This window comes from Pinus tabuliformis, chromosome 4_2, assembly GCF_031772625.1.
Source record: "Pinus tabuliformis cultivar Carrire ecotype Pingquan chromosome 4_2, CPIR1, whole genome shotgun sequence".
Classification (NCBI taxonomy): Eukaryota; Viridiplantae; Streptophyta; class Pinopsida; order Pinales; family Pinaceae; genus Pinus; species Pinus tabuliformis.
Window position 1 is genome coordinate 1,000,184,029 of NC_142304.1, and position 26,631 is coordinate 1,000,210,659.

The 26,631-nt window shown below is 39.5% G+C and overlaps 1 pseudogene; it reads right to left on the minus strand.

The window, feature by feature from the left end:
- Nucleotides 1-3,589: 3,589 nt before the first annotated feature.
- On the minus strand, nt 3,590-26,254 carry LOC149173014 (CBL-interacting protein kinase 23-like; annotated as a pseudogene).
- Between the last annotated feature and the right edge of the window lie 377 nt (nt 26,255-26,631).

Sequence of the window (26,631 nt, forward strand, 5' to 3'; positions counted from 1 at the left end):
GTCCCTGTTTCAACCTTTGGCTCTGAAAAATATTTACAAGAAACTACAATCTGTCCTCTTTCTGTAGCTTCTTACGAAACTGCAATCCGATGCTCAAAGAGAAAGTTGTGACGATTTTCCCTAGGTCACCTATTTGGAATGTAATTCAGGAGTCTGCAAAAAGACCAACTTCCTCAGAGCATATCTCCGCAAATATAGCGCGAAAAGCTCTGAAATTCGGACCCAAATTTAGTACGATTTCTTCTCAAATGGTTTTTTTTTGCTTCTGAAATGTCGCAGAAAAAGGTTATAGAAAAAGTTCCACGATGACCTATTTGGAGCAGCAAAACCCTTGAATCCAAAGCTCTGATACCAAATGTTATGAAACCAACTCACAAAAACATAGAAAGGATAGTTGAATGCCTTAGATTTCAGCCTATTCGAGTGGGAAACCTCCTTTACATTGCAAAAATGAACAATTCTTGGATGATTCAAATGAAAAAACCTCCTTTCTATATATAGGAGTCTAAGGAGGCATAATATAACCCAGCGACCTAACAATAATAATATAAAGCCACAAAAATAACAATAGAGGGATTCTACGGTGCCAGTAATAAGAATATGGGGACAATAGGGGCACAACAATATTAATAAGGGATACAACTACAACAGTAATGGGGTAATCACTAGTATTATAGGGACCTAACAATATTGGACCATATGCCTTCATACTGCTGAAAAATAAATATAAAAATAAGCATGCACCATGAAAAATCAGAAAATGAAGAACCTAATACATGATGCTAAAACAACCTCTATTGTTGGCTTAAGAGTAGGCTCATGTACTCAGCCTCAGGGTCATGGAATATGCAAGGAAAGTTTGTAGATTCCTTAATTTCATAAGCAGTCTGTTGACCAATATCCTCTTAGCTAGGGCAGCCACAAACACCTTTCAGATCCCCAACTTCATCCTTTTCAAGAAAAAATGGTTGCTGATGTTTTACTGCCCATTTTTTAATGGGACAACTATTTTGGAAATCGGAAATAGACTCTTCACTGTCAAAACTATAAGAGTCATAAATTGGACGTTATGTTGATAATTCTTGACAGAAATATTTTTGCAACAATTCACCTTTGGTCTCTTCTTAAAAAACTTGTTGTTGGGAGATTTCTCCCACTTACTGGTAAATAACTCCTTCTGCACCTTCATGACCATTTCCTCCTCCTCTGAATCATATGAATCATAGATTAGAGGGGATCCTTGATATTTCTCTCCATGTGAAGGATATGCATCCTGGACAGGAGCCTCTCTGCTGACCTCCTAATGGACCTCTTCTTATTTTTCATATTCCCATAACTGGGAGTATGGTAGCTCTCCCTCTCTTGACTCTCCATTAGATTTATATTCATAATAAGAAGGAGAAACATTAGACTCAGCTGAATAAGCCATCTAAGAGTTTATTGGTAGCTGAATGGTGTTTCCTTCTTCTCTTTCTTGCTCATGGGGAGATGCTTCTCATTTTGAGTAGATATCTTCTTGGAATGATCTCTCACATACATCATCAGCAGGGTTATTTACCTCAGGAATATCTTCATCATTACAAAGTGTGCAACAATATTCAAATAGAGCATTCGGTGGATAAAATCTTTTGAAGTATTGATAGAATGTTGAATGAAAAAATTTCAAAGAATATATGTTGCTCATGAGGTATTGTTTTAAACCAAACTCTAGCATCCTCATGTAAATACCACTTGAGAAACTTCATTTGTACATCTTCAAGAAAAACACCTTGTTTATCCATGAATTCATGAAAGTCTTTGAGGTGCTGGTCAAGTCTTCTCTCTGTGTTCCCATTGAATATAGGGAAATAGGAATTCCACTCATTACATGCAGGGACATGATTTGGATAACTAGCAATATAAGAGAAAACCAGTGGGACAAATTGGTTGGCCAGGAATGCAAGAAGGGCCATCTTGAAAACCTCCCTATGTGATTGATTTCAACTTCAAAAGTGGGGAGAGTTTTGGGCTGCTGTAGCATCTGAGTGAGTATGGGGATGCTTGAAAACTAGGATGATTAATCAGAGATAGGGACAGTGGAGTCTCCAAGGTGAGAGATATTCAACCCACACTTCCATTGCTCACATAACAGAGGAAATGTAAAACTTTGTTGTACCCAGGGAGAAATATTTTAATCCGTTCCGCAGCAGCAGTGCCAGAAATATGTTGTCCCTTCAAATCACACAAGCAGCACAAGTGATGTAGGGGAGATAGAAAGCCTCCTAGAGATGGCCTTTGGGTTGATTGTAGACTAGTTCCTAGGACATCTTAGATAGAGGAGTGCATGAAAGGTTATATGTGAGGGGTTTACAACACTCCAATTGTAATGTAATGCAAGATAATAGGAGGGGCTTGGTTCAAGAGGATTTCATTAAGGTAGACTTAATCCAATACATGGATTCAAACAAAGGGGTATATCGGGGCAATCTTAAAGAGAAATGACTTCTTCTTTTGGTGGCCGACACACGAAAATGAGACAGATTAAAACTGAAGTTGTAGTAATGGTGGAGAGAAGGAGAGGAAGGAGGGAAATAGATGCATAGGGATGTAACAAACAGAATCCTAGGTAGCAATGTTCTAGCAAAAAGTGGAATTCGATAGATAGGGATGTAAACAAAACAAAATCCTAAACCATGGTTTTCTGATGAAATAATAGAAATAGGGGAGTGAAAAAGAAGGTTTCTGATCAAACATGACATGGGTATTATTCTCTTCCAAAAATGTAGATATGGACTAATACAGGTTCTACAGGTTAATCAAATGCACAAGTCTATAATTTTATAGGTATTTCAATGCTATTGAATAAAACATATAGGACTGTGATAAGCACAAGTACTATCTTCTATGACCAGCTAAGATAAATCCATCGATTGAAGAGGAACCAACTACATTCATTATACTATTTCAAAGGGAGAAAAACATAGATGAAATGAGATTACCGAGAGGAACATGCTACACATTAAGAATGCTTGGAATCAATAGGGAAACACCATTTATCTCAAAGGGTCCAAATAACCAGTCCATACATTCAGCATGATATCAGTGAAGCCCCCATGAATAAACACATTAGAACCAAATGGCATCACAAAACTCAAACCCTGCGGGTGAGAAATTCCGGAACTAGCCAACCTTTTTTAAAGTGTTTCTTCCCCCTTTTATAAGAAAAGGCGGAGATGGAATTACAGTTTACAAAATATCTGAGCTAGAGCTCCAGTTTTCTGCTAGACTATCTATCTCACCCCATGTAAGGCATTGTTGCCCAAAACGATTACAATTGGGATTCGATCCCTTCTTGGAAACAAATGACTACAAAAATCCAAAAAGAAACATGAGGAAGAATGGAGGAAGGCATCCTTTGCTATCCCTATGAAAGCTTCAGATCAGGCCCTGTCTCTGTCATAGTGTGCTTCCCACGCTACTTGTCTTGTTTACTATCTATTCTCCCTTAAATGCCTTTGGCGCCGACTATGGATGAATGCTATGAGAGGACCTTATCTTGAATGCGCACATACGTGGCTTGAATGCTCGATAATTCCATTCAACACCCCAGCTACCGATCCATACATCCTTTAAAGTTTTGAAAACCCTTTCGGAACTCTGGTGGACCTGGGGACATGCTTATGATGTACCCAGAAGTCCTTTGAGCATAGGTTTTCAACACTGAAATATCATGAAACAATCACGTTTAGATATCCGTTTAAGCCCCCTTTGGTATAGACCCCTTTTCCTTTGTTTCCTTCATATAACCAAGGGTTGAGACCAGGGGCTTAGCCTTCATGCGCTAAGCTATTTAGACCTGTGTCAGGGGGCTTGTTTCCTTTGTAATGCAAAATCCCACATATCGGTGCTTTACAGTGTTTTACCCTTATCTTTTCCCCAAGACACCCATGATCACTGATCTGTGGGGTCGGGTCCACCCAAGATATCACAATCACACTACAGGCGGGGAAGGCCATTTTACTTTCTTCCTTAGTACTAGCTGATTATCTAGAAATGGGGGATTTATAGGCTAGATCACATAATATATCTCTTCACGGAGGATCCCCGCTTATCACAATCTCAAGCCTGAAATGAAATTGGGTAGGAGAGAGACTTTGATATGCGCGGTCACCGATTGCCAATTTGTGGGGGTTGGGGGAGGTCATCACTGCCACATGGCACCCTATGAGTGGTGACATGTGTCACATGGAAATTACCCTATAGGACCCTTAAAAATGCCAAATCTGTGTGTCACACGGAATTTGTCAAGGGTGCGGACACGACTGACCTTCCTAGAAGTCTAAGACATTCTAATGACAAACAAGACAAAGTGGAGTGATCTTTCTCTAAATACACCTTTTACAACATGAAAACTACAAGTGTTTAGGCTTACCTTATTCCAAAACGCTATTGTTGTAGTTTGTCCTTGCCAATTCGGATGAGCTCCTCCTTCAAGTCAATTCCTGCAACCACAAACAATCAAACAATTACCAAGCACTTGCATTTCATATAATAAAACATATATTCAACATGCAGACCAAGGAACACATGAAATAACTCATTAACACAAGCTATTGAGAAAAATAAACCAGTTTGTATTAATAACGAAACAAAGAAACTCTTACAACCTGGCCTTGGTGTTGTGCAAGTTCCTCCCAGGGTCCATCAAGTGTTTTCCTCTACTTTGACAAAGCTCACCCACTTCCAAGTAGAATCATGTAAAGACAATTTCTCCTCACAAAGGTTCTAATGGAAGACCTAAATCCTGCAGCATTTACCCAAAGAAAATGTATAGCTCCAACCTCTTCTCCTTCTGGCTCAATGCCTTTATTTATAGTGCTGTAAAGAGGTTATTCAGGTCCACTATCAATGGGATTATCCCCCTCTTTGGGTGGGATAGCTCCCTTATTGATGGGATAAGTTCCCCCTTAATAGAGATACATGAACCAACTGGAGGCGCATCCATTTCATCAAACCGACCTCTAGAATGTTCTAGAAGTAACCACAAGTAACTTTTTCAAGATAAAACTCGCGCATTTTGCCTTTTACAGAGGGACGCACCTGTCCCTTAACATACAGAGCGTCTATGGACGCAGATTTTGTGAACATGGTCAGCGTCCCCGCAGGTAAGGCTAGAGAGAACCTGCGACCCCAGAGATAAACATAGTTTTTACAAGACTTTCTCTCTTCTTTGAGTTTGAGATGGATAACAGAGGCATAAGACTTGCCTAAGAGGGTAGCATGACTGTTGATTTGAGCCATACTAACTGTAAGTAGTCAAGGTGACATTTTTTAGTGTAACAGATTTCCCCCTAAAGTGCGAAGCCTGGAATAGAGTAGGGTTTTATAATTCTAGGAAGGGTGAAGCGCTTTATCATTTCAAGGATTGCCTTGTGGATGGCCTGGTTGGAACCTGCAATTTTCAACACAAAATACATGGATAAGATTATATCATCACTGAGGTAGGCATTCCCATACTCAGATTCAAAACTTTAACTAATGGACTAACTATTCTGATACAGGAATGATCTTGCAGTACATCATTTTTATAGACTTTTGTAGACACAGTATGGACGCAGCCATCTGTTTATGATTAGTCTACATAGATAATGAATACAAAACTCCTCACACCCTGGATGGTAGAAACTAGATCCAGGGTCTTCACTTCTACTTCCCGAATTGGTACGATTCTAGCCATGTGATTAAATGATTTGATGTCGAACATGTTAGAAACCACTTGATTACCAGTCGATGATGTAAACTGTTAACAAGCGTGAGAGAAACCACCAGTAATGTCAATGGTTCTCAAAGTACCAAGCACAACCCGTGAAATGTGAATAGATGTTTTGATGTCGAACACTTCACAGAATCCTTTGATCGAAAGTCAATGATGTAAACTGACGTCAAAGGCGAGAAACCTGCCATTGATGCATGCAGACCTCAAGGTACTGTCGATTCCTAAGTCATCTTTCTAGATAATGTGTCGATGTCGATAGAAAGCGACCCGTTGCAGGCAAGCCTGCAACACGAAATCATTGTTCAAGTTGAAGAAATGTTGCTGTAAGGACTGACTCAGGGATGGTCAAATGGATGACAAGTATTTTGCAGATGAAAGTTTTGCTTGCAGACCTCTTGAACACATAACGACACGACAGATGGCTTGGTGACGAATAACTCAAAGTTAATCCCCGGAACCCGGTTAAAGACTTTCAAAGTGGTTTGGTCAACTGTGAGGTAAAAGATTTCCCAACCCAGGTGAATGAAAAAGTGTCGTGTTCAAGAGTGGTAATAAAGTTTCTTTTGAGACAAAAGGTAACAAACAGGTTCATTCTTCTCTCTTTTCCCCCACCATTTCTGGCAAGTACCTCTTTATTTTTAACAAGCTTGAGGAGGATAACATATGCTTGATTATAAGCTCATCCTTCGGACGAGTCCAACCTAGTTTAAATTCGAACCCTAGGAAGGAGTGGTTCGTTCCTGTTTGTAATTGAACAGGTCCTTTACTGTAAAAGTTTAACGAGTCCAGTATAGGAGAAACTCGGCGTTTTTCATTTTTAGAGAGTCTGAAAAAACAAAAGGAGACTCCACGTTGAACTTTTTCGTATGTTTGTGTCCCTCAAGCCCGAAAAAGTATAAAATAATACCTGGGGGAACCGCATGATCTTGCGACCAAGGAGTACTTTCATAATAGTGTCGTTGACCTGAAAATTAAAAAGCGATCAAGGACACGTCGTTTTATTTCCTTATCGAGTTCGAAACGACAAAAACCCGGCAATCTTTTCCTGATTTTGCGGTCAGAAAAGAGCTAAAAGGGGACCGTCTTTTAATTCCGTTTTAACGAGTGTAAAAGAAACGCTCGGCGATCTTTTCATGTTTTAGGAGTCAGAAAAGGGCTTAAAAGATGACTCTGAGGTTTCACTTTTTCGTAAGTTTTAACGAGTTCGAAAAAGGGATAAAAATGTACTCATGGTTTTCACTTTTTCATAAATTTTAATGAGTTCGAAAAAGGGATAAAAATGTACTCATATGGCCGACTTTCAATTTAATTTACGAGCAGGAAAAGACGGAAAGAACTCGGCATTTTCATTTGTTTTACGAGAATGAAAGATAGCAAAATAATCTCGGTATTTTCATGAGTTTAACGAGTCTTGAAAATAACTAAAATTGACTCGAGATAGGTTTCATTTTTACAAAAGCTTGAAACAGACAAAAACTATGCTTCAAAGTAGTTTCATTTTTACACAAGCTTGAAACAGAGAGAAAACTGTGCTTGATGCCCCCTAAGCATAACTGCTAGAGCGCATGCCCCCCAGCTTCATTTCATTCAACCAGTTGGATGAAATGAAGGTTCATGAACGAGATCATTTGAAAGACTCGACCTAAAACTGTAAGAAAATTATGCAAAACACTGAAATAACTAACCTAAATATACAACTTAACATTTACGAGATCTAGTCAATCTCTCGACTCAAGTAGAGGAGGATTTGTTTCATTTTTTAACGAGCTTGACACAGGAAAAGAACTATGCTCGGATTCGGTTTCATGTTTACACAAGCTTGAAACGAAAAACTATGCTTGTTACAAGTTCACATGCCCCCAGCATAATGATGCAAATCAAGGTACATGCCCCCCAAGCTTCATTGCATTCAATGAGGTGGATGGAATGAAGCTTTACTTTCAAAATCTTGGAAAGACTCATGGGAGTTGTTTCATTTTTTAGTGAGCTTGACACAAGACAAGGAACTATGCTCATAACTACTTTCTACAATCTACCTAACAAAAAACTATACTCTAAAAAACCTTGATTCATTTTTTAACGAGCTTGACACAAGACAAGGAACTGTGCTCTAAAAACCTTGATTCATTTTTTAATGAGCTTGACACAAGACAAGGAACTATGCTCTAAAATCCTTGTTTCATTTTTTAACGAGCTTGACACAAGACAAAGAACTATGCTCATGACTACTCTCTACAATCTACCTACTTAACCTACCCTTGTTTCATTTTTTAACGAGCTTGACACAAGACAAGGAACTATGCTCAAAAAGTTCGCATGCCCCCAGCATAATGATGCGAAATGAGGTACATGCCCCCCAGGCTTCATTGCAGTCAACCGGCTGGATGAAATGAAGGTTTACTTTCAATATTTAACTTGAAAAGGGAGTTGTTTCATTTTTAAAGAGGTTGACACAAGAAAAGAACTATCCTCATACCTGATTCATTTTTTAACGAGGTCGACTCAGTAACAGGAACTATCCTCAAACCTGATTCATTTTTTAATGAGGTTGACTCAGTAACAGGAACTGTCCTCGCACACACTGATTCATTTTTTAATGAGGTTGACACAGTAAAAGGAACTTTCCTCACACACACTGATTCATTTTTTAATGAGGTTGACACAGTAAAAGGAACTTTCCTCACACACACTGATTCATTTTTAATGAGGTTGACACAGTAAAAGGAACTTTCCTCACAATCCTACTTTCTAACTATCTATATGACCTAAAAACTAGCTGATTCATTTTTTAATGAGGTTGACTCAGTAAAAGAACTATCCTCATTACAGCCTATTTCATTTTTTAACGAGGTTGATACAGGAAAAAACTATCCTCGTACACACTGAGCATGGCTTCTAACTGGAAGAAAGACATGTCAATGGACACACCTTGATCATGGCTTCCAAGAGATCTTCATCAGAAGGAAGAACAGTTCTTTGGAAGGAACACATGTCAAGGGACTCAAAAGGGATAAGAACATCGTGTTCAAGTAATCCCATAGAGTTTTCCATGTCAATTACCAGATCTAAATCAACAGTGAGAGGCTCACTGACATTAGCAACTGAAAACATGGGACCGGTTGCCACATAATTAACCCGTGGCAGGGTAGATACCACTTTAGAATCAGAAACATCTAGGGGTGTCATATTATTGGTAGTTGAAACAAGACTAGGGAACGAAAGCTGGTCTACAGTCACAATACTGCCATTGTGAGGGAAAGACATCACGCGAAAGAGTGTCGATACGGCAGCTTTCATTGCATAAACATAGTCTCGCCCAAGGAGTAAATTGAAATCCAAGGGACCTCGAACTACCATAAGATCAATACAGATGGTTTTACCTTCCAATGTAATGGAAAACTTAGGAAGGATCCCTAAAGGTTCACTAATGGTTCTGTTAAAAGCTTTCAGATTCTGCGTAATAGGCGCAAGCTGAGGGGAACCCAAAGCTTTCCAAACAGCTGAGGATAAAATACTAATAGAAGCACCTTCATCTACCTGAGTATGATGTATGTCCCTACCACCAGCCTTGACAATGATTTGGAAAGGGATGGAGGAAGGAAGACGAGGTTCTGTCAGTCTATTCCAATCAAAGGAAAAGACCTCAGTACTTGGAGAGGGTTTTGTAGAAACAGGTGAAATGCCCCCCGGCATAGAAGAATCTGATGTAACAAGAAGAACATCAGCGGTATGAAATTTACTCTCGAAAGGGAGAGTGTGATCGACCGAATGTGAAATTGAACCGACCACTTGATCAACTAATGGATCATCAACCTGAGTGACATGAGTTTCACTCTCCAATGGGAGAGTGTGATTGACTATACTTGAATTTAAATCAATCACTCCGTTAGATGACGGTAGGTTGGGAGAAAGTTTACGGTAACCAGTCGGAAATTCTTTCTGTGGAACAGTAAGGTTTTCCAACAACGTTGAGGCTTCATCCATGTGAGGGCAAATGTGAGTTTGATGACTCCCTTTGCATAACTTACAAGGAAACCTAACTTTACCCTTTTCCCCAGGAACCTGACTATCACTGGTTGATGGATCAACAGAAAGTTGATGAGATTTTTCTGACCATACTTCCAAGACCTTTGGTATACCAGGACAATTGACAAGGAAGTGGTCACCCTTACAAAGCCTGCAAGGGTATTTGGGTTTACGATGCATGTCGGAATTTTCCTCAACACAACTAACACTTACAACCATGGTTGGTTGGTTGACTTCTTTCTTATCTTGCTTCTTCTTCTTCTTCTTCTTCTTCTTAGCCTCCTGGTTACTAACATCAAGGCTTTTACCAGGCGAAGAGGAAGAAATGGAGGAAGAAAAATTAGGCGAAGAAGGTAAAGGGTCAACAGAAGGTTGGTGATGTTGAGATGGTGAACTCTGTTGAGGTGAAGCATCCGGTTGAGATGGAACAATTGGAGTATTTTGGGCCAACGAAGTTGAAAATAACCATATCGGTAAACCTATTGTAAATCCAGGTAATGACAAAGTAGCCATATAAGGAGGACCAACATTTCCAAAGTAAGGAAAAGTACTAGGATTCTCATTAGGAGGGGTTCCTAGGTTGATAAATTCCGGAACATTTGCCATTATATTCAACTTCAGTGAATTTTATTAACAATTTAAAACTAAAATTAACAATTCACAATTCACACTTAACAACTAAAATTCACAATTCACACCTATGGTCTCTAAAAGTAAAAACAAACAAATTAACACGCGCTATCAAATCTAGGAGTCAAACCACACACAAACAGTAAGCTCTCCGGACCGAAAACACTAGTTGGTGATGAAGCCCAACCTCGCAGAATTCAGTACAGAAATGGCGGGTGGAACAGTTACCCCGGCAACCTGCTTAATGAATAGACCGGCACAAGTTCCTCCACTTTAACCATCTCGAAGTGAAGTGAACCCCCCGGAAAATCCAAGTGAGTATAACCGACGTCTGCTCCAGGTACAGTGGGACCTTCCCTCCACCGTCACCTCGGTAGAACCCTAATGATTATGGTCACTAAGGTCACCAACAGTAACAAATACACCTGGGGGAACAGTCTAAACTCCGACAGCACGCAAGGGCAGAGTAGCAAGCTCAATCCCCTTACCGGCTCCTTGACAACAATCCAAGGTTTACCGATAAGTGACCCCTGGCTCCTCGACAATGGTTAATCCGAGGTTTACCGTTTGTAATACGTACTGTCTGGCGTCGTTCCCAACGAGGGGGGAATGATCCCCTCACTGGTTCAGACACGAGCTCGTGCTTCTCCTTTAAGAGGAGCTTTCCCAGAGTGCAATTGAAACAATTGGATTTATTCTACTCAAGATAAACTATCTGTTTGGTTTTGTAGTCTTGGAGAGTTAAGTACTCACCTACTCCAAGACCCTAGCCTAAGCTATGTTGGTGTTTCAGAGCCCTATAAATGTAAAAATTACTAGATGAATTTTAATTAAGCGCTGTGTTATTAAGGCTGTTATTACTCAAATGGGTAAATGGAGATGAAACCAATGGTGTTATGACCCGACTCAACTGAATGCAATCGAATATGATAATGCAATCCTTTCAATTCGATGAATCCTAACTAGAGTAAGGAGAGAATTTCCATTCACTTCCAACAATGCAAAAAATTGATCATTAAGAGAAAATTTAACAAATTCTCTAATGCACTAATTTCATTAAGAAAAACTAATGCAAATCAATTCCAAACCATTTGTTTATTTTTATTTTTTTTTGTGTAAATTCAAATCAAAGAAAGCTGATCTAAATCTACAATAGATTTTTCAGAATGTAAACTATGCAATTGTAATCTAAGCACAATTCACTCAAAAAGTATGCAAATGTAATCTATGCACATTTTTCAATAATATTCTGAAAATGAGAATTCTAATTGTGCAAATGTGATCTATGCAAAAGAATTCTCAAACACAAGATGATTCTAATGTAATCTAAGAACCAATCAAGTGCAAGTCGAGAAAATTGGGTGAGAGTTCCAAAGATCAAAACATAAAAACACTTACAGGCGATTAACACTCATACACAATTTAGCCCCCCCCGGCGAATGAGGGGGAAATTTTTTTGCAGAAACAAAAGCATAAAGATGCAAAATTGTGAAAAGACTGAGAGAAACCTCCAAGTAATGACCAAAGGAAATCAAATCAAGAATTTCTCAAGAAAGAGACTCAAAACACCCAATTGATGAAAGCTAAGAGCAGGAACAAGCTTAGGTGAAGATTCTGGACAAGGGATTAATGAATCTGGGTAGAAAAAACTAAGAAAAAACAAAATATAAGAGCAAAAAATGCAAAAAATGGAATTTTTTCAAATTTTAGCAGGGGACGCAGGCAACCCGTTAGAACAGGTGCGGGCCCGCACTGTGCACACAGCGACAATGCGTCCAGGGACGCACTGTGCAGCACTCAGAGGGTGCGTCCTACTGAAAAACTCAAAAAAAAACAAAATAAAACTAATCCTAAGCTAACCCACCCAGAGACAGAATCACAGAGCCAAAACCAAAAAAATAAACCAATTTTCTCAAAGCAAAGTTCACATAAAGGAAAAGACTTTTCATTAATGGAATCCCCAGTGGAGTCGCCAATTTGTCACACGGAATTTGTCAAGGGTGCGGACACGACTGACCTTCCTAGAAGTCTAAGACATTCTAATGACAAACAAGACAAAGTGGAGTGATCTTTCTCTAAATACACCTTTTACAACATGAAAACTACAAGTGTTTAGGCTTACCTTATTCCAAAACGCTATTGTTGTAGTTTGTCCTTGCCAATCCGGATGAGCTCCTCCTTCAAGTCAATTCCTGCAACCACAAACAATCAAACAATTACCAAGCACTTGCATTTCATATAATAAAACATATATTCAACATGCAGACCAAGGAACACATGAAATAACTCATTAACACAAGCTATTGAGAAAAATAAACCAGTTTGTATTAATAACGAAACAAAGAAACTCTTACAACCTGGCCTTGGTGTTGTGCAAGTTCCTCCCAGGGTCCATCAAGTGTTTTCCTCTACTTTGACAAAGCTCACCCACTTCCAAGTAGAATCATGTAAAGACAATTTCTCCTCACAAAGGTTCTAATGGAAGACCTAAATCCTGCAGCATTTACCCAAAGAAAATGTATAGCTCCAACCTCTTCTCCTTCTGGCTCAATGCCTTTATTTATAGTGCTGTAAAGAGGTTATTCAGGTCCACTATCAATGGGATTATCCCCCTCTTTGGGTGGGATAGCTCCCTTATTGATGGGATAAGTTCCCCCTTAATAGAGATACATGAACCAACTGGAGGCGCATCCATTTCATCAAACCGACCTCTAGAATGTTCTAGAAGTAACCACAAGTAACTTTTTCAAGATAAAACTCGCGCATTTTGCCTTTTACAGAGGGACGCACCTGTCCCTTAACATACAGAGCGTCTATGGATGCAGATTTTGTGAACATGGTCAGCGTCCCCGCAGGTAAGGCTAGAGAGAACCTGCGACCCCAGAGATAAACATAGTTTTTACAAGACTTTCTCTCTTCTTTGAGTTTGAGATGGATAACAGAGGCATAAGACTTGCCTAAGAGGGTAGCATGACTGTTGATTTGAGCCATACTAACTGTAAGTAGTCAAGGTGACATTTTTTAGTGTAACACTGTGTGACATGTATCATCTGCGACATTAGCATCCATATTGCCACATCACTGATGATGCCATTTTCCATGTTAGCTTCGAGGACCAATCATATGCCACCACGTGGTCCCCTAGATGAGAGAGAAAATGCCCATCTGGTGCCTATTTTTGCATGGGTTTCCTTTGTTAAATAATTTTGGACTTCCCCGACGATCTTATACAAAATCACAAAATCACAACCCCGTAAGGTTTTTGGTAAGGTAGCCCCTTTGTTCCTGTGATTACTGATCATGCGGGATTGCGAGATACGGGATTTCCCATCACCAATATGCCATACCACCACATGGAGGAGAGAGAAGGGGGTCTCCCAACCTTGGTTTCTACATGTTTTTCCTTTGTAAACAATTTTTCAGCCTCCCCGACGATGTACTCCCATATCACTAGATCGGCAATTTACAGGTCTTTTAGGTTCAGAACCCTGTCTATCTCCAATCGCTGATATCGCGGGACTGTACGATCACAGGACTATGGGCTGCGATATCGGCATTTGGCACTGTGAACTACCGACAACCTTAAGTGTATTCCTTGGTACCTTTGGGATGCGGGACTACGAGATCACAAGACTGTGGGCTACGATATTGGTGTTTGACACTGCGAACTGTTGATAACCTTATGTGTATTCCTTGGAACCTGCAAGATGCGGGAATGCGAGATCACAAGACTGCGGGACTACGAGATCGCGTTACCACGGGACCTGCAGGATGTGGAATTGTGATTTGCCTCACTACTTTGGGGCTTTTTCCTTTGCTTGTTGGGTTTTCCAAGGGTAATTGTCAAAATTCTTTAACTTCTACTCCATAATTCCATTTTTGGACTTCCATATACCATTGGAAATATATTTCTGAGCACTAGGAAATGGAAAGGGTCTGATTAATCTCTGATAGCTTCTATGGCTAAAAACTTAGCATCAGACGTCACTACTATTTGGCATTTGAAGCAACTGATGACTGATAAAGTAGTGAGTGACAACATTATGTTGGAATGGGATCCCTTGAGTTAATTTTGGGGTAAAAGCCCAAAGTTTTATGTAAAGGAATGTAAAGTATCTGCAAATTATGGTCACAGAGCGCTTAGATAATTAAATATTCAAAAAGGGTTTTACCCTTATTTATGTAAGTTAAGTCAACTTTTTAAAGGTTCACCCATGGTCCGTGGACCATGGGATTATATAAATAGGTGTGTCTTAGAGAGTCTAAGGCAGGATATTGATGATGAAGATGAATGCAATGGGTCAATAGAAGGAAGATCATAGAGGTCTTAGAGGAGGAAAAGTCTCTGCGGCTCTGTGCACAGAGGCCTAGAGTAGAGTCTGTAAATGAGTGCGTGGACCCCTGCAGCTGAGTGCGTAGGGAAGTCTTGAGTCTGTAAGATGAACTGAATATTAATAAAGAAGATTATTACAGAAATTCTTGTGTTTTACCTATTTACTTTTGTTATGTATGAATGTGCTTTATGCTGTGATGAATGATGGGTTTATGAAATAATGTTGTATTGATGTGCAACTTTACTGGATCTATATTGTTATGTGAACACAATTGACATTAAGGGTTTACATGAAGATTATATCATTGTACATTAAAATTATCAAACACATAAGCAGATCTAACTAAATTCTTGGTTAATAATAATCTTTGATGCACGTAAATAGTTAATTTACCTATTCAGGGTCTGCGAAAGCTAGTCGTAGACTTTCGTGGAGGTCTAGAGGCTGATTAAACGAAGTTACATTGGTAAGACATAAAGGCTTATCGATCTGCGCAAAGACAGATTTAGGGCACAAATCGACATCATGATGATCTCTAGGTGCGGAAACTTGGTTCCAGCATCCCCCCATACTGCTTCGGGTGAGATTTCAGTCCATTATCTGCAGATTGATGCCAAAAGGGCCAGTAGTGTAGGGATTTGTTTGGCGCAACTAACTTTGAACCTGGGTCAGGACCCAGTAAGCCAACAAATGGTTCCATTGTCAGGACCAGGATCTGCATAAAGAGATGTGTGACGTCGCATCACTAGAATCTGACAAAGAAAGAAATTGAGAGGTGGTTGGATATAAATATCCACGCATTCGCGGTGCAAGAAAACATAAATCCTCGCTTGACAAAAGCATAGTGGTTGGACATATATTTATACATAGAAATACTAGAGATTTTCTTTTGCACCTTCCTGATCGAACTATACGAGTGGATCGCTAAATTAGCAAATGACCAAGGTAGGTGAAGGCTTAACGGTCTAATAGTGTGGACCCCGGAGCTAGTGTGAAGGTTGGAAGCTTCTGAAGATAATATTGTGCGCGTTGTTGATCAATGACTTGATAGAGTCATAGGAGGCTTTGTGATAGAATTCATGGTCGATACCTTAGTCAACTATAGTGAAGAAGAACGATGCTTCTTCAAAGGGCCACGAGGTAAGTATTTGAGATCTTTGAATACTTGGATTAAAATGCTCTTGTGTGAAAATTAGGTTATGCCACTGCCTTTATGTTTAGATCTACGTGAAGTGGAAAATTCTTTAGAAATCAGGAAAGAGCAGGTCTTGAATACAGCACATTGATAGAACCTCCTTCAAGTGACGATGAGGGAGTGGTACAGGCCTCACCACGAAGTGTTGTAGACTTGATGAAGCAAGATTTTATGCAAATACCTCATCTGCCCATACTACCTCCACCTTCACCTCCACAACATACACCTTCACCCACACAACTATTTAGTCAATTTAGTGTGTCCTAAATTTCTACATTAATTATCAATCCGGGAGTCGTAGACTGATGAAGTGTGGCGCACTATATGTGCAAGACAACCTCTTTCTTACCTTTTTGTCGTTTTCAATTTTTATTTTGTTTTGGGGGTTTTTATCTTCGTTTATCTCCTAATATGAATGGAAATCCTATTCCTGAGTTTTAACAATACTCTAGAAGGCAAGTATGGATATAGAGTTTAAGGCAATTATGTTCTCTATAATGATTTCTAGAGCTTAACACTTCAGAGAGTATTAGAACATACTAGTGATGAAATTAATACTCGAACAAAAATGTGCTGCTATTCAAATTAAGCAAATAATGAACTACTGATCATGAAACTATTATCTCTACTGTTGTCTAAATACAAAAAAATGAACTCAAATAAATAAAAAATTGCAATCTAGTAAAAGTAAAATCAATTCACATCATTCATAGTCCAATACCTCGCCATGTAGTCTAAGCTATGGCTTTCAAAGATAATGTCAATGATCTGAGCAAGTTGATATCTAATTGCAGAAAAGTAAAACTAAAATCAAATCACATCATTCATAGTCCAATACCTCGCCATGTAGTCTAAGCTATGGCTTTCAGAGATAATCATCAATTGTATGAGCAAGTTGATGTCTAATTGCAGAAAAGTAAAACTAACATCAAATCACAACATTCATAGTCCAATACCTCGCCATGTAGTCTAAGCTATGGTTTTCGGAGATAATCATCAATGATATGAGCAAGTTGATGTCTAATTGTAGAAAATTAAAACTAAAATCAAATCACATCATTCATAGTCCAATACCTCGCCATGTAGTCTAAGCTATGGCTTTCGGAGATAATCGTCAATGATATGAACAAGTTGATATCTAAACTAACTAACAAGGCAAGTGAATAAGACTGAAATCAACAAAATAGAACTGGAACTAAAAAAACTAAGAAAAGCAAAGTCAACAGAGAGGCTAATCCCATGTCACTAGTTATTGCGAAAATTATATGAAAATTCCCGGGCCTACTCTATCCTGAAACATACACACACTGATCAGCGTTAACAACAATATACAAAGCTTGTAAAATCATAAACAAAAATGAAATGTTAGTATCATAACAGATGAAATATATACACAGGTGGATAACTATGAAACATGTGCAGTGGAAGTAAGGAAACAATACATAAAAACTGTACAGCAAAAAGGAAACAAAAACATTACCGTGCAAGGGCCCTCTGCACGGCCTTCGTCAACAAGCTATCAATCCAAAATTATGTGCACGTAGTCATATAAAAACAAAGTCTTCTTTTATAATTCAAACATAGGAAGAATCCTCTCGTTACCACAGTGGAACTAGTGTCACGGCACAGTAAACTTTAACAACAAAATTACATTGACAAAAACTAAAACTATGCGTTTGGAAACACGTTATTTATAACAAAAGCTTCATAACTATTTTCCTGTGAAACTACGTCAACAGAGGACAAATAAAAGACAGTGTCCATGGATTTAGCATAATGGTTGCTGAGATTATTCAATATATGAAAAGTGGCTATTGGATTCGCATTGTGGGGTAGTCTACAGCTGTCAACATGACCCCAAGGATCTAGGAACGGCCACAAATCCTTCACGTGCTTGAAGACGGAGTCCTATTGCTATAGGATTCCTCTATTTGACCACCACTTGACCACCATTGACCACGACTTTCCTTGATGAATCTGGTTGAACCAATAGGACCTTATCCATGTCCAGGTCATTCCTGATCTACCCACGTGTCCCGTTTTGCTTGATGACATCTACAACCTGGAGGTTAACAAAAACAACTGCAGAAAGTTGAATCAACTGCAAAAAGTAGCTACATTCCGCAACTAATGAGAAAAGTCTAAGTCAAATAGCAAACACAAAAACATAGTTAGAAAACCACTTAAATGCTCTTTTAGAATCAATATGCAATGATTTCTGATAGCTTATGGAGTACTGGTGAGGGGAAAAAGTCTGGGAAAATGTGTAGGAGAGGTGTAATTTCAAAGCTCAACAACAACCACCACCTCCGACACCGTTCACAATGTCAAATACCATGAAATTGCCTGTTTTCAAGTGCTTGGGAAGTGAGGACCATGATCAGATTTGGTTTGTTGTGAAGGTTGTATAGGCGGCACAGAATATTACAAATGATCATATAAAGAAGGCACATTTGGTTACTGCTCTGCAATATTGCATGTTGACATGGTACATTAAGTACTGTATTGATAACCTGTTGGCATCATTAGCAAACACTCAGACCACCCTCAACAAAGAATTCGGTAAGCCCAAGTATAAATCGTAATTAGCCATTGGATTCAAGGAAATCATGATGAGGCCCAGTGAAACACCCTGGGAATTAGATCAAAGATTGAAGTGGCAGATCCGTGAAGCTAATATGAATCTCACAAATAGTTAAAACTGCGAATAGTTTGTAGCCTCACTCCTGCACCACCTAAGGGTTACTTTATTGGAGCAAAAGATAGGGACCCAGGAGGAATCCCTTGAAATTGCGATGAGATTGCATGAAATGCCTATTCAAGACTTTGCTTTTGGAGTTCAACAGATTCACGCGGAATTGCAGAATCTCTACTTGGAAATACAGAGCTTGAAAAATGAAAAAGCAACTTAGCTGAAAGTGCATGAAGAAGTTTGGTACCTCAAATGTAAAATCCAATGGCATGATAAAGATAATTTCCCTGTCTTCGTGAATTATATTACAAGAGGAGGGTCAATGCCTCTGAGGCAGGAAGCTTTAGGAGGACCAAGTACAGGGCCCGCGCTATGCTATGCTATTCGTCAGGTGGTTGGAAAACGTGTTACGGATAATTGTCATTTTCTACATAAGTTTGTATAGACGTTGCAATAATTATTCTGTAATTTCTATAAATCAATGGGCTAGGATGAGTGTAAGTACCGTAGTTATGAAATGATGATGTTAAGGACACCTACATATCGAATGCAAGAAAAATATTGGCCTATGGATCAGGGTGTTATGGGAGCGTGCAGAGGATATCAGAGGCGTGGATGAAACCGAGGAGGAGGAGGACCTGATAAAGGTTAGGGACAAGTTAATTTCTATAATTATGGAGTGCCACGACACTATGCATAGGAGTGTACGATCCAGACACACCCATCATGCTGATACCATACTCAGTTTGATCATGGAATAGAAGAATGCCCTATATTGATAGCTAAGATGCAGGAGAAGAAGGTGCAACCTTAGCGACCTACCCATAATTTACAAATGATGAGGGCCAAGCCCCATGAATAGGATCCCAATGTGAATATTGTGCCATGAAGTGGAATGATGACTGGTGATGATAAAGGGGAACAACCTGAAGAAAGTGAATGGGTCCACAAGGATCCAGAAAAAGAAGTTGGGTTTGACCTGGATCGTGCAAAGGAAACATTCATGGAAGAAAAGAAAAGCTTTGTTGAGGTCTCTACCTCAGGAAGTCAAGACAAGCTATCTGAAGAGGTTGACCCCTCCATGCTTACTACTTTCTTGGAGACTTGTATGAAGCTGTTGCACGATAGAAAGGCTATAAAATGGCTACAAGAGCTGATAAATAAGTGTGTTGGTAAGGAAACTACTCCTGAAGGGCATCATACAGTCAGAAAGATAGGAAAACATAAGACAAGAATAGGGCGCAAGATGAGGCTCACCGCGCAAATAGGAGACTATGAGATGGATCAGGTTATTTTGGATCTAGGGTCAGATGTGAATGTTTTACCTAAACAAGCATGGGAAAGGATGGGGAGACATGCACTGCAATGGTCCCCGATTCAATTAAGGATGGAAAACCAACAGAATATTATCCCTATGGGGCGATTGCATAGAGTGACAATAGATATAGAAGGTGCAAGTGCGCTAGCTGATTTTGAAGTGATAGAGATTGTGGATGAAAACAATCCATACCCCACACTCTTGGGAATTGTTTGGGCTATTGACATGAATTGGGTAATCAATTTGAAAAAACAGACAATGTCATTTGAAAGGAAATCACTTCGCATTGTAGTCCCATTAGACCCTGCAGAAGGACCGTGCTATACTGAACCAGTTCACGACTATGAAAGCAACGATGATTTGGATCAAATCTATAAAATAACAACGTGAGACCAAGATTGGGTTAATCCAATAGATGATGGATGAATTACATGGGACCGCTAAAGTTCTCTTACATCATATTCAGATGAAGAGTTGGAGAATTGGCATAATAGGTTCCATGAAGTATCCACACTGCGCTGCAACTTCATGACCTAATCATTGCACTTTGTGTCATCAGAGGTAAGAAATTTTTCTTATTATGATGGTTTAACTAACGTGGATAAATTTTTGGATGCTTCTGAAAGAGAAGTTCCAGAGGATTACCGCTTTCAAGCATTAGATTGGGCACTGTGCACTATGCCCGCTCAATGGTGGGGTATCCACAAAGACAACTTTGATGAATTGCACGAGTACAAAAGGATGATGAGAAAGAGGTTTGGTCAGCCTAAGGTATGGGTAACAGAGAAGTATGATGGGAGGAATGATCTGCATGATCACTTGGAAAAATGGACTGAGGTTTATGGAATGGAGCCATAGCCAGAATGGGTACATTTATTCTGTCACACTTTGGATATCATCCCTGTGAACTGGTATTTGGAAACAGAGCTCCGCCACAACACCGTGGAGTGGGATGTTTTGAGAGAAGGATTCTTGAGGACCTTCATCTTTGAATATGGGTTCAAAAGTATTGATGAGGTGTTGCAAGAGGTTAAGGCAGTGGTCTTCCGAATCCCACAGGATCCCTTGGAATTGATTCAACCAAATTGGAGCACCCAGTTGCACCATGTGCTGGAATGCTATAATGTGACTGCTGAAGGAGACGACGAGGATCCAAGGAATATTAAAATTCTAGAATCATAATGCCACCATGAGGTGGAGGAACTGTAGATAGATAATCCAAACATCACCGCACCACTGAAAACTAGGCAAGTAAACATTGGCACAGAGGTGGAGCCAAAGTTTGTGAATATTGGGGATTACTGGGATGATGCTATAGTAGATAAAGTCACTGAGTTCCTCTGTGAATATCAATATTTGTTGCCAACAAAATTTTTGGACTTGAAAGGCATCATAGGCGACCTGGGAGTGATGAAAATAACTCTAAAACTAGACACGAAACCTGTTAAGCGGAGGCCATATCGCCTTAATCCCAAATACAAGGAAAAGTTTTTCTTGGAGTTGGAAAAGATGCTTGAAGAAGGTATTATTGAACCCGTGGAGGCGTCTATTGGGTGAGTCCAATGGTAGTTCAGGAAAAGAAGAAAAAGGATGAAATAAAGATTTGTGTAGATCTCAGAAAGCTTAACGATGCCTGTGTCCATGATCCCTTTCTGAAACTATTTACTGATGAAGTATTGGACAATGTTGGAGGACAAGAAGCATATTCATTCACTGATGGGTTCTTTGGATACCATCAAATTAATATCACACCATAGGACAAGAGTAATACCACCTTCGTGACAGAATGGCGATGTTTCTAGTATACAATGATGCCATTTGGACTTAAGAATGCACAGGTGATCTTTTCACGCGTAATCATCGCGGTGTTCATGGAATTCACAAATTATTGGAAGTATATTTCGATGACTGGATAGTGTTTGGACTTGTAAAATTCCATGTAGTTAGTTTTCACTTGATGTTGGATACATGTTGAAGGTATTAGATTGTGCTAAACTTGAAGAAATGCTTGTTCTGCATCCCTTTCAGAATTTAATTGGGTCATGTGGTGTGCAAGCAAGGATTAATGGTGGACCCTGCTAAGATCACAGTCATAATTAATATAGAGGCACCAAGAAGTGTCAAATAGCTACGCGTAACGTTGGGTCATACTGGATACTATTGGAAGTTCATCAAGAGTTATGCTCAGATTACCATGCCCATGGAAAAGTTGCTAAAGAAGGACACTACATTCTGTTGGAATGAAGAATGTCAGCACATTCTCGATGTCTTGAAGGAGAAAATGGTTACCACATCGATCTTGTTATTCTTGGACTAGAAGAAATAATTCCATGTGCAAGTTGATGCCTCGTGTATTGCATTCGGTGCAGTACCGACACAAGCTGGCGAAGGAGAACTGGATCATCTTATAGCATTTGAAAGCAGAAAATTATCAAAAGATGAAAAGAATTATTCAACGACAGAGCGCGAAGGGCTAGTTATGGTGTATGCACTCTAGAAATTCAGACATTATCTATTGGGTGGACATTTCAAAATGTACACAGACCATTCTGCGTTGAATTATTTACTCAATAATCTTTTGTTGGGGGAGGGGGGGGGGAATATGCAGATGGTTGTTGTTGTTTCAAGAATATGATTTTGAGGTAATTGTGAATCCTAGACGGCTAAACACAACACCTGACCATCTACCTTGCATTGAAACAGGAGAGGAGCCTACTAATTTGGAGGGAGGGTTTCTTGACGCGTAGCTCATTGTGGTGCACATAGCAGATAATCACTTTGGAGATATTATGCACTTCCTGAGTACAGAGACGGCTCTAGAGGGATACACCATTCAATAGAGGAAAGAATTGTTGGTGTGCGCGATAGACTTTTCAGTCATTGCAGGTCATTTGTATAAAATGGGATCGGATGAGATACTTCGATGTTATGTGCCAAATTTTGAATGAAATAGTACCCTCAATGAAGCTCATGGAGGAGCTGTGGGTGGGAATTATGCAAGGAAAGCAACAACACAGTAAGTTTTGCTCGTGGGTTGTGGTGGTTGATGCTGCATAAAGACTCTAAAGCATATTGGAGGGCATGTGATTCATGTCAACGAGCGGGTAGGCCATCAGGGAGGGATGATCTACCTTTGAATGTGTTATCACAAAATCACAGCTGAGGGCTGCAACCAAGCATGATTTCATGTAACTATTTCAACCAATCTTTAGACCAAAGATTAGCCTCTTTGATCAGAGAGGGCTCTCTCACAATTCTTGATAAAATACTTCAAACACTAGATGGCTAACTCTTTATTCACTTATGAAAGCATAACTGGTTGGAAACACATCAAACTAGCTCTCATTGGGCTATGGAGTCTATAATATCAAGTAAACAAGGAAAACACAGTGACCTCATGGAAATCAAGGCTCTTAGCATTACATGTCAAACATATTCCACCAACACATAGCTTGCTGTATACACAGGAAGTCAGAGCATATAATTATGAATTCTGAGTGATTGCATACAACAAAACCATAAAATAACATAAAGTATAACACATCATCACTACATTTGATCATGACAATCCTTCGAGAATCTTGAGAAGAGAATAACTCTGTTTTACTATTACTGTCAAAAAGGTCTTACAATGGCCCAAAGCAACACTGTTTTTCTATTAAGTATCCAACCCCTATTACATCCTAGTTTTCACCATATATAGGAATACATTCCTCCTCTCTAGAATGAGCTCGAATGCCCTATTAACTCCTCCTACATGCCTCTAACTAATGCATTAATTACAAACATGCTGAACTGTAATTACACACAATCCTAATCAAACTAAAATATTAATTCCATTCTCCTCGTATGCTGGATGCTTTCTTGAATGCTTTGACAGCTGTCCTCCTTCGATTAATCTGATATGGCTGAGCTACAGATGCAATGGATGCTGACTTGGGATGCTTGAAAGCGCTGATAGCTCATTTAATGACCAGAAGGTGTGCTCCTATTTATCGGCTTCTGTCTCCCAACATTCTCCTAAAGTATAGCAGCCTGCTCCCAAATGTTTTAATAACCCCAAATATGGAATGATGCCAGGCTTCTGATGTGCTGTAGGTGGTATTTGATAGACAGCTGTTCTTCTTCCTCAACTCCCGCTCACCATGTCAGACTAGCTGCTCACAGTATCACACTAGCTGCCCTGCGCTTTAAATCATCACCTACAGCAGTCTAGCTGCTCACAGTATCACACTAGCTGCCCTGCGCTTTAAATCATCACCTACAGCAGTTTCGTAGCGCGCTACGAAACTGCTGTGTGATTTAAAAACACAGTCCCCCTCACTGGTTTTCTGCTAACACTGTGCTACATTTATTAATGATCTTCCTCATTCCAACAAATGAACAACAATTTGCAAATAATCCTGTTTAGCTGCCAGGCTTCAATGTCAATAGCTTTTCCTAAAAACAAACTCAAACAGCATGCCCGGATTCCTCTGCTTTCTGGAGATACTTTTAGGCCTGCTGAAAGGTTCTTGTAAAACTTGTGAAATTCCAAGGTATCACCTCCAGCCTTGCGGACTTCAACCATAAAAAGAGAAGGAGCTACTTCAAATACCTCTGTAGCTACATTCAAATGACCCTTTCTTCCAGTCTTTGAACCTTGCATCTTCATCTTGTAATTTCTCTTTTGCACATTGAATCCAAGAGGCTTTGTAGCTTCCTCAATTTTTGATACTATCTCGTTTGCAGGGCGTTTAGATGCAAACCTCGTTTCTCGCTTAACCATACCCATGTCCATTTCAAAGAGATTGCCAAGATTGAGACCCTGGGACATGGAGATAAGTTCAAATGCATTCATCACCTCTGGTTTTGTTTCCTTTTTTTTCTGTAACAAGATGTTCTTCTGAATCATTGAAAACAGCATCAACATCATCCAGATTTACATCTTCTTCTTCATTAAACTTGGGTGGCTTATAACCTTTCTTGAACCATTCATTGTCTAAAATCTCAGGTACTGTAATTCGTGTCTTAGGGTTTGGGTCCAAAATCCTTGTACTTAATTTCTTTGCACCAGAAGAAAACCATGAAGGGCACGTAAAATCTGCTTTATATATCTTTTTATACAATGTCATAAGGTTTGGATCATCAAAAGGCAAGTAACCTGCCATTAAAACAAATAGGATGACAGCACATGACCACAAGTCTGCAGTTGCCCCATCGTAACCTTTATCATTGATGACCTCAGGAGCAACATAATTGGGTGTTCCACAAGTAGTGTGAAGCAAACCGTCATCCCTGACTTGTTGAGACAGTGCACTTAGGCCAAAATCTGATACTTTAAGATTTCCATATGTATCCAGAAGCAAATTTTCTGGCTTCAAGTCCCTATGGTAGACACTCCTACTATGGCAGTAATCAACAGCATTAATAAGCTGCTGGAAGTATCTCCTTGCTTCATCTTGGTAATAAACCTAATGTGCTCGAGGTAGCAGTCTTGCCACGAAACTCTTATTTGTATATTAATTCATCAGCAAGTTTTTTACCCACCGCACTATTGCCAAGGATGACAGCCTTTAACAGAGTTCTTCTACAAGCTGACATGATGAGCTCGAGCTTATGTAAAATGAAGAAGGAGTCGAAAAGATCTAAACTGTTCCATCTATTGATCACTCCTTGCAAATCTTCGAGCGACGAGCATCTTTTCCTGCTCTGATACATGCTCATGCTCTAAAAATCCTCTGCGCCCTTGGAACTGTCTTGTTAGGCAATTCATTTGCAACTCGTATTCAACCTTGTGATCTCTTCCAAGCAGCAAATACTCTACCTGAAGTGACTTCAAACACTTGCGCCCACATATCAAGCTATTATAATAGATATCACAGTTTCATTCACCGGTTCATATCACAGCTTGTTGCGTAGCTTCAAATAGATATATAGCGTATATATTTCCAATGAGAGTCTTTATTTCAAGTGAACGAATTCCTGGAAACAGAATTGCCAGATGTCTCATTATAACAACAGTGACTATTGATCACCCCTGCCACCTGTTTGCGTAGAAAAAGAGGTCTTATGAAGCTAGGCCACGATGATAATGAGCTACGTCTGTTTCATCAAACACTTGCGCCCATACATTAAGCTATTCCATGAATTTGCCACGGGACCAAAGACGTGTCTCTTCATAGACTCTAATAATCCCGAAGACAAATCTTCCAAAATTGATTCAACCTTCATATTGATAAAGGTTCTGGCTTTTAGCTTCCTCGACCTTCGACATGAACACTTTCAGAACTGCATTCTTCATATCTGCCTTCGCCTCCTCCATATGGATATTGTCGGACAAAATGATACAAGTAATGCAGCGGCCTTAGCTCTTGGAAATCCCATTGTCCTTCTACAACTTTTCGCTCTGTTTGCCTTTGATAACGCGGGTTCAATCCTCCATAATAGTGTAAGAGGCTCGAAAACATATGATAAGCCAGAAGATTGGCCACTAAACCATAGACACTGTGATCATCTCCATAAACTGGTTTTTTCCACAAAAGGCTTGATAATTCGCTATGCATGGTTTTGAACAAAATCCCTTGCTCCACAAAGTAGTTCAACTCTTAATAGGGGTAATCTCTGTTCACAAGTGCATACCTTGGAGTATGAATGCGAAATTTTTGAAGGCGCTCATATTTAACCAAAACCTGATCAACT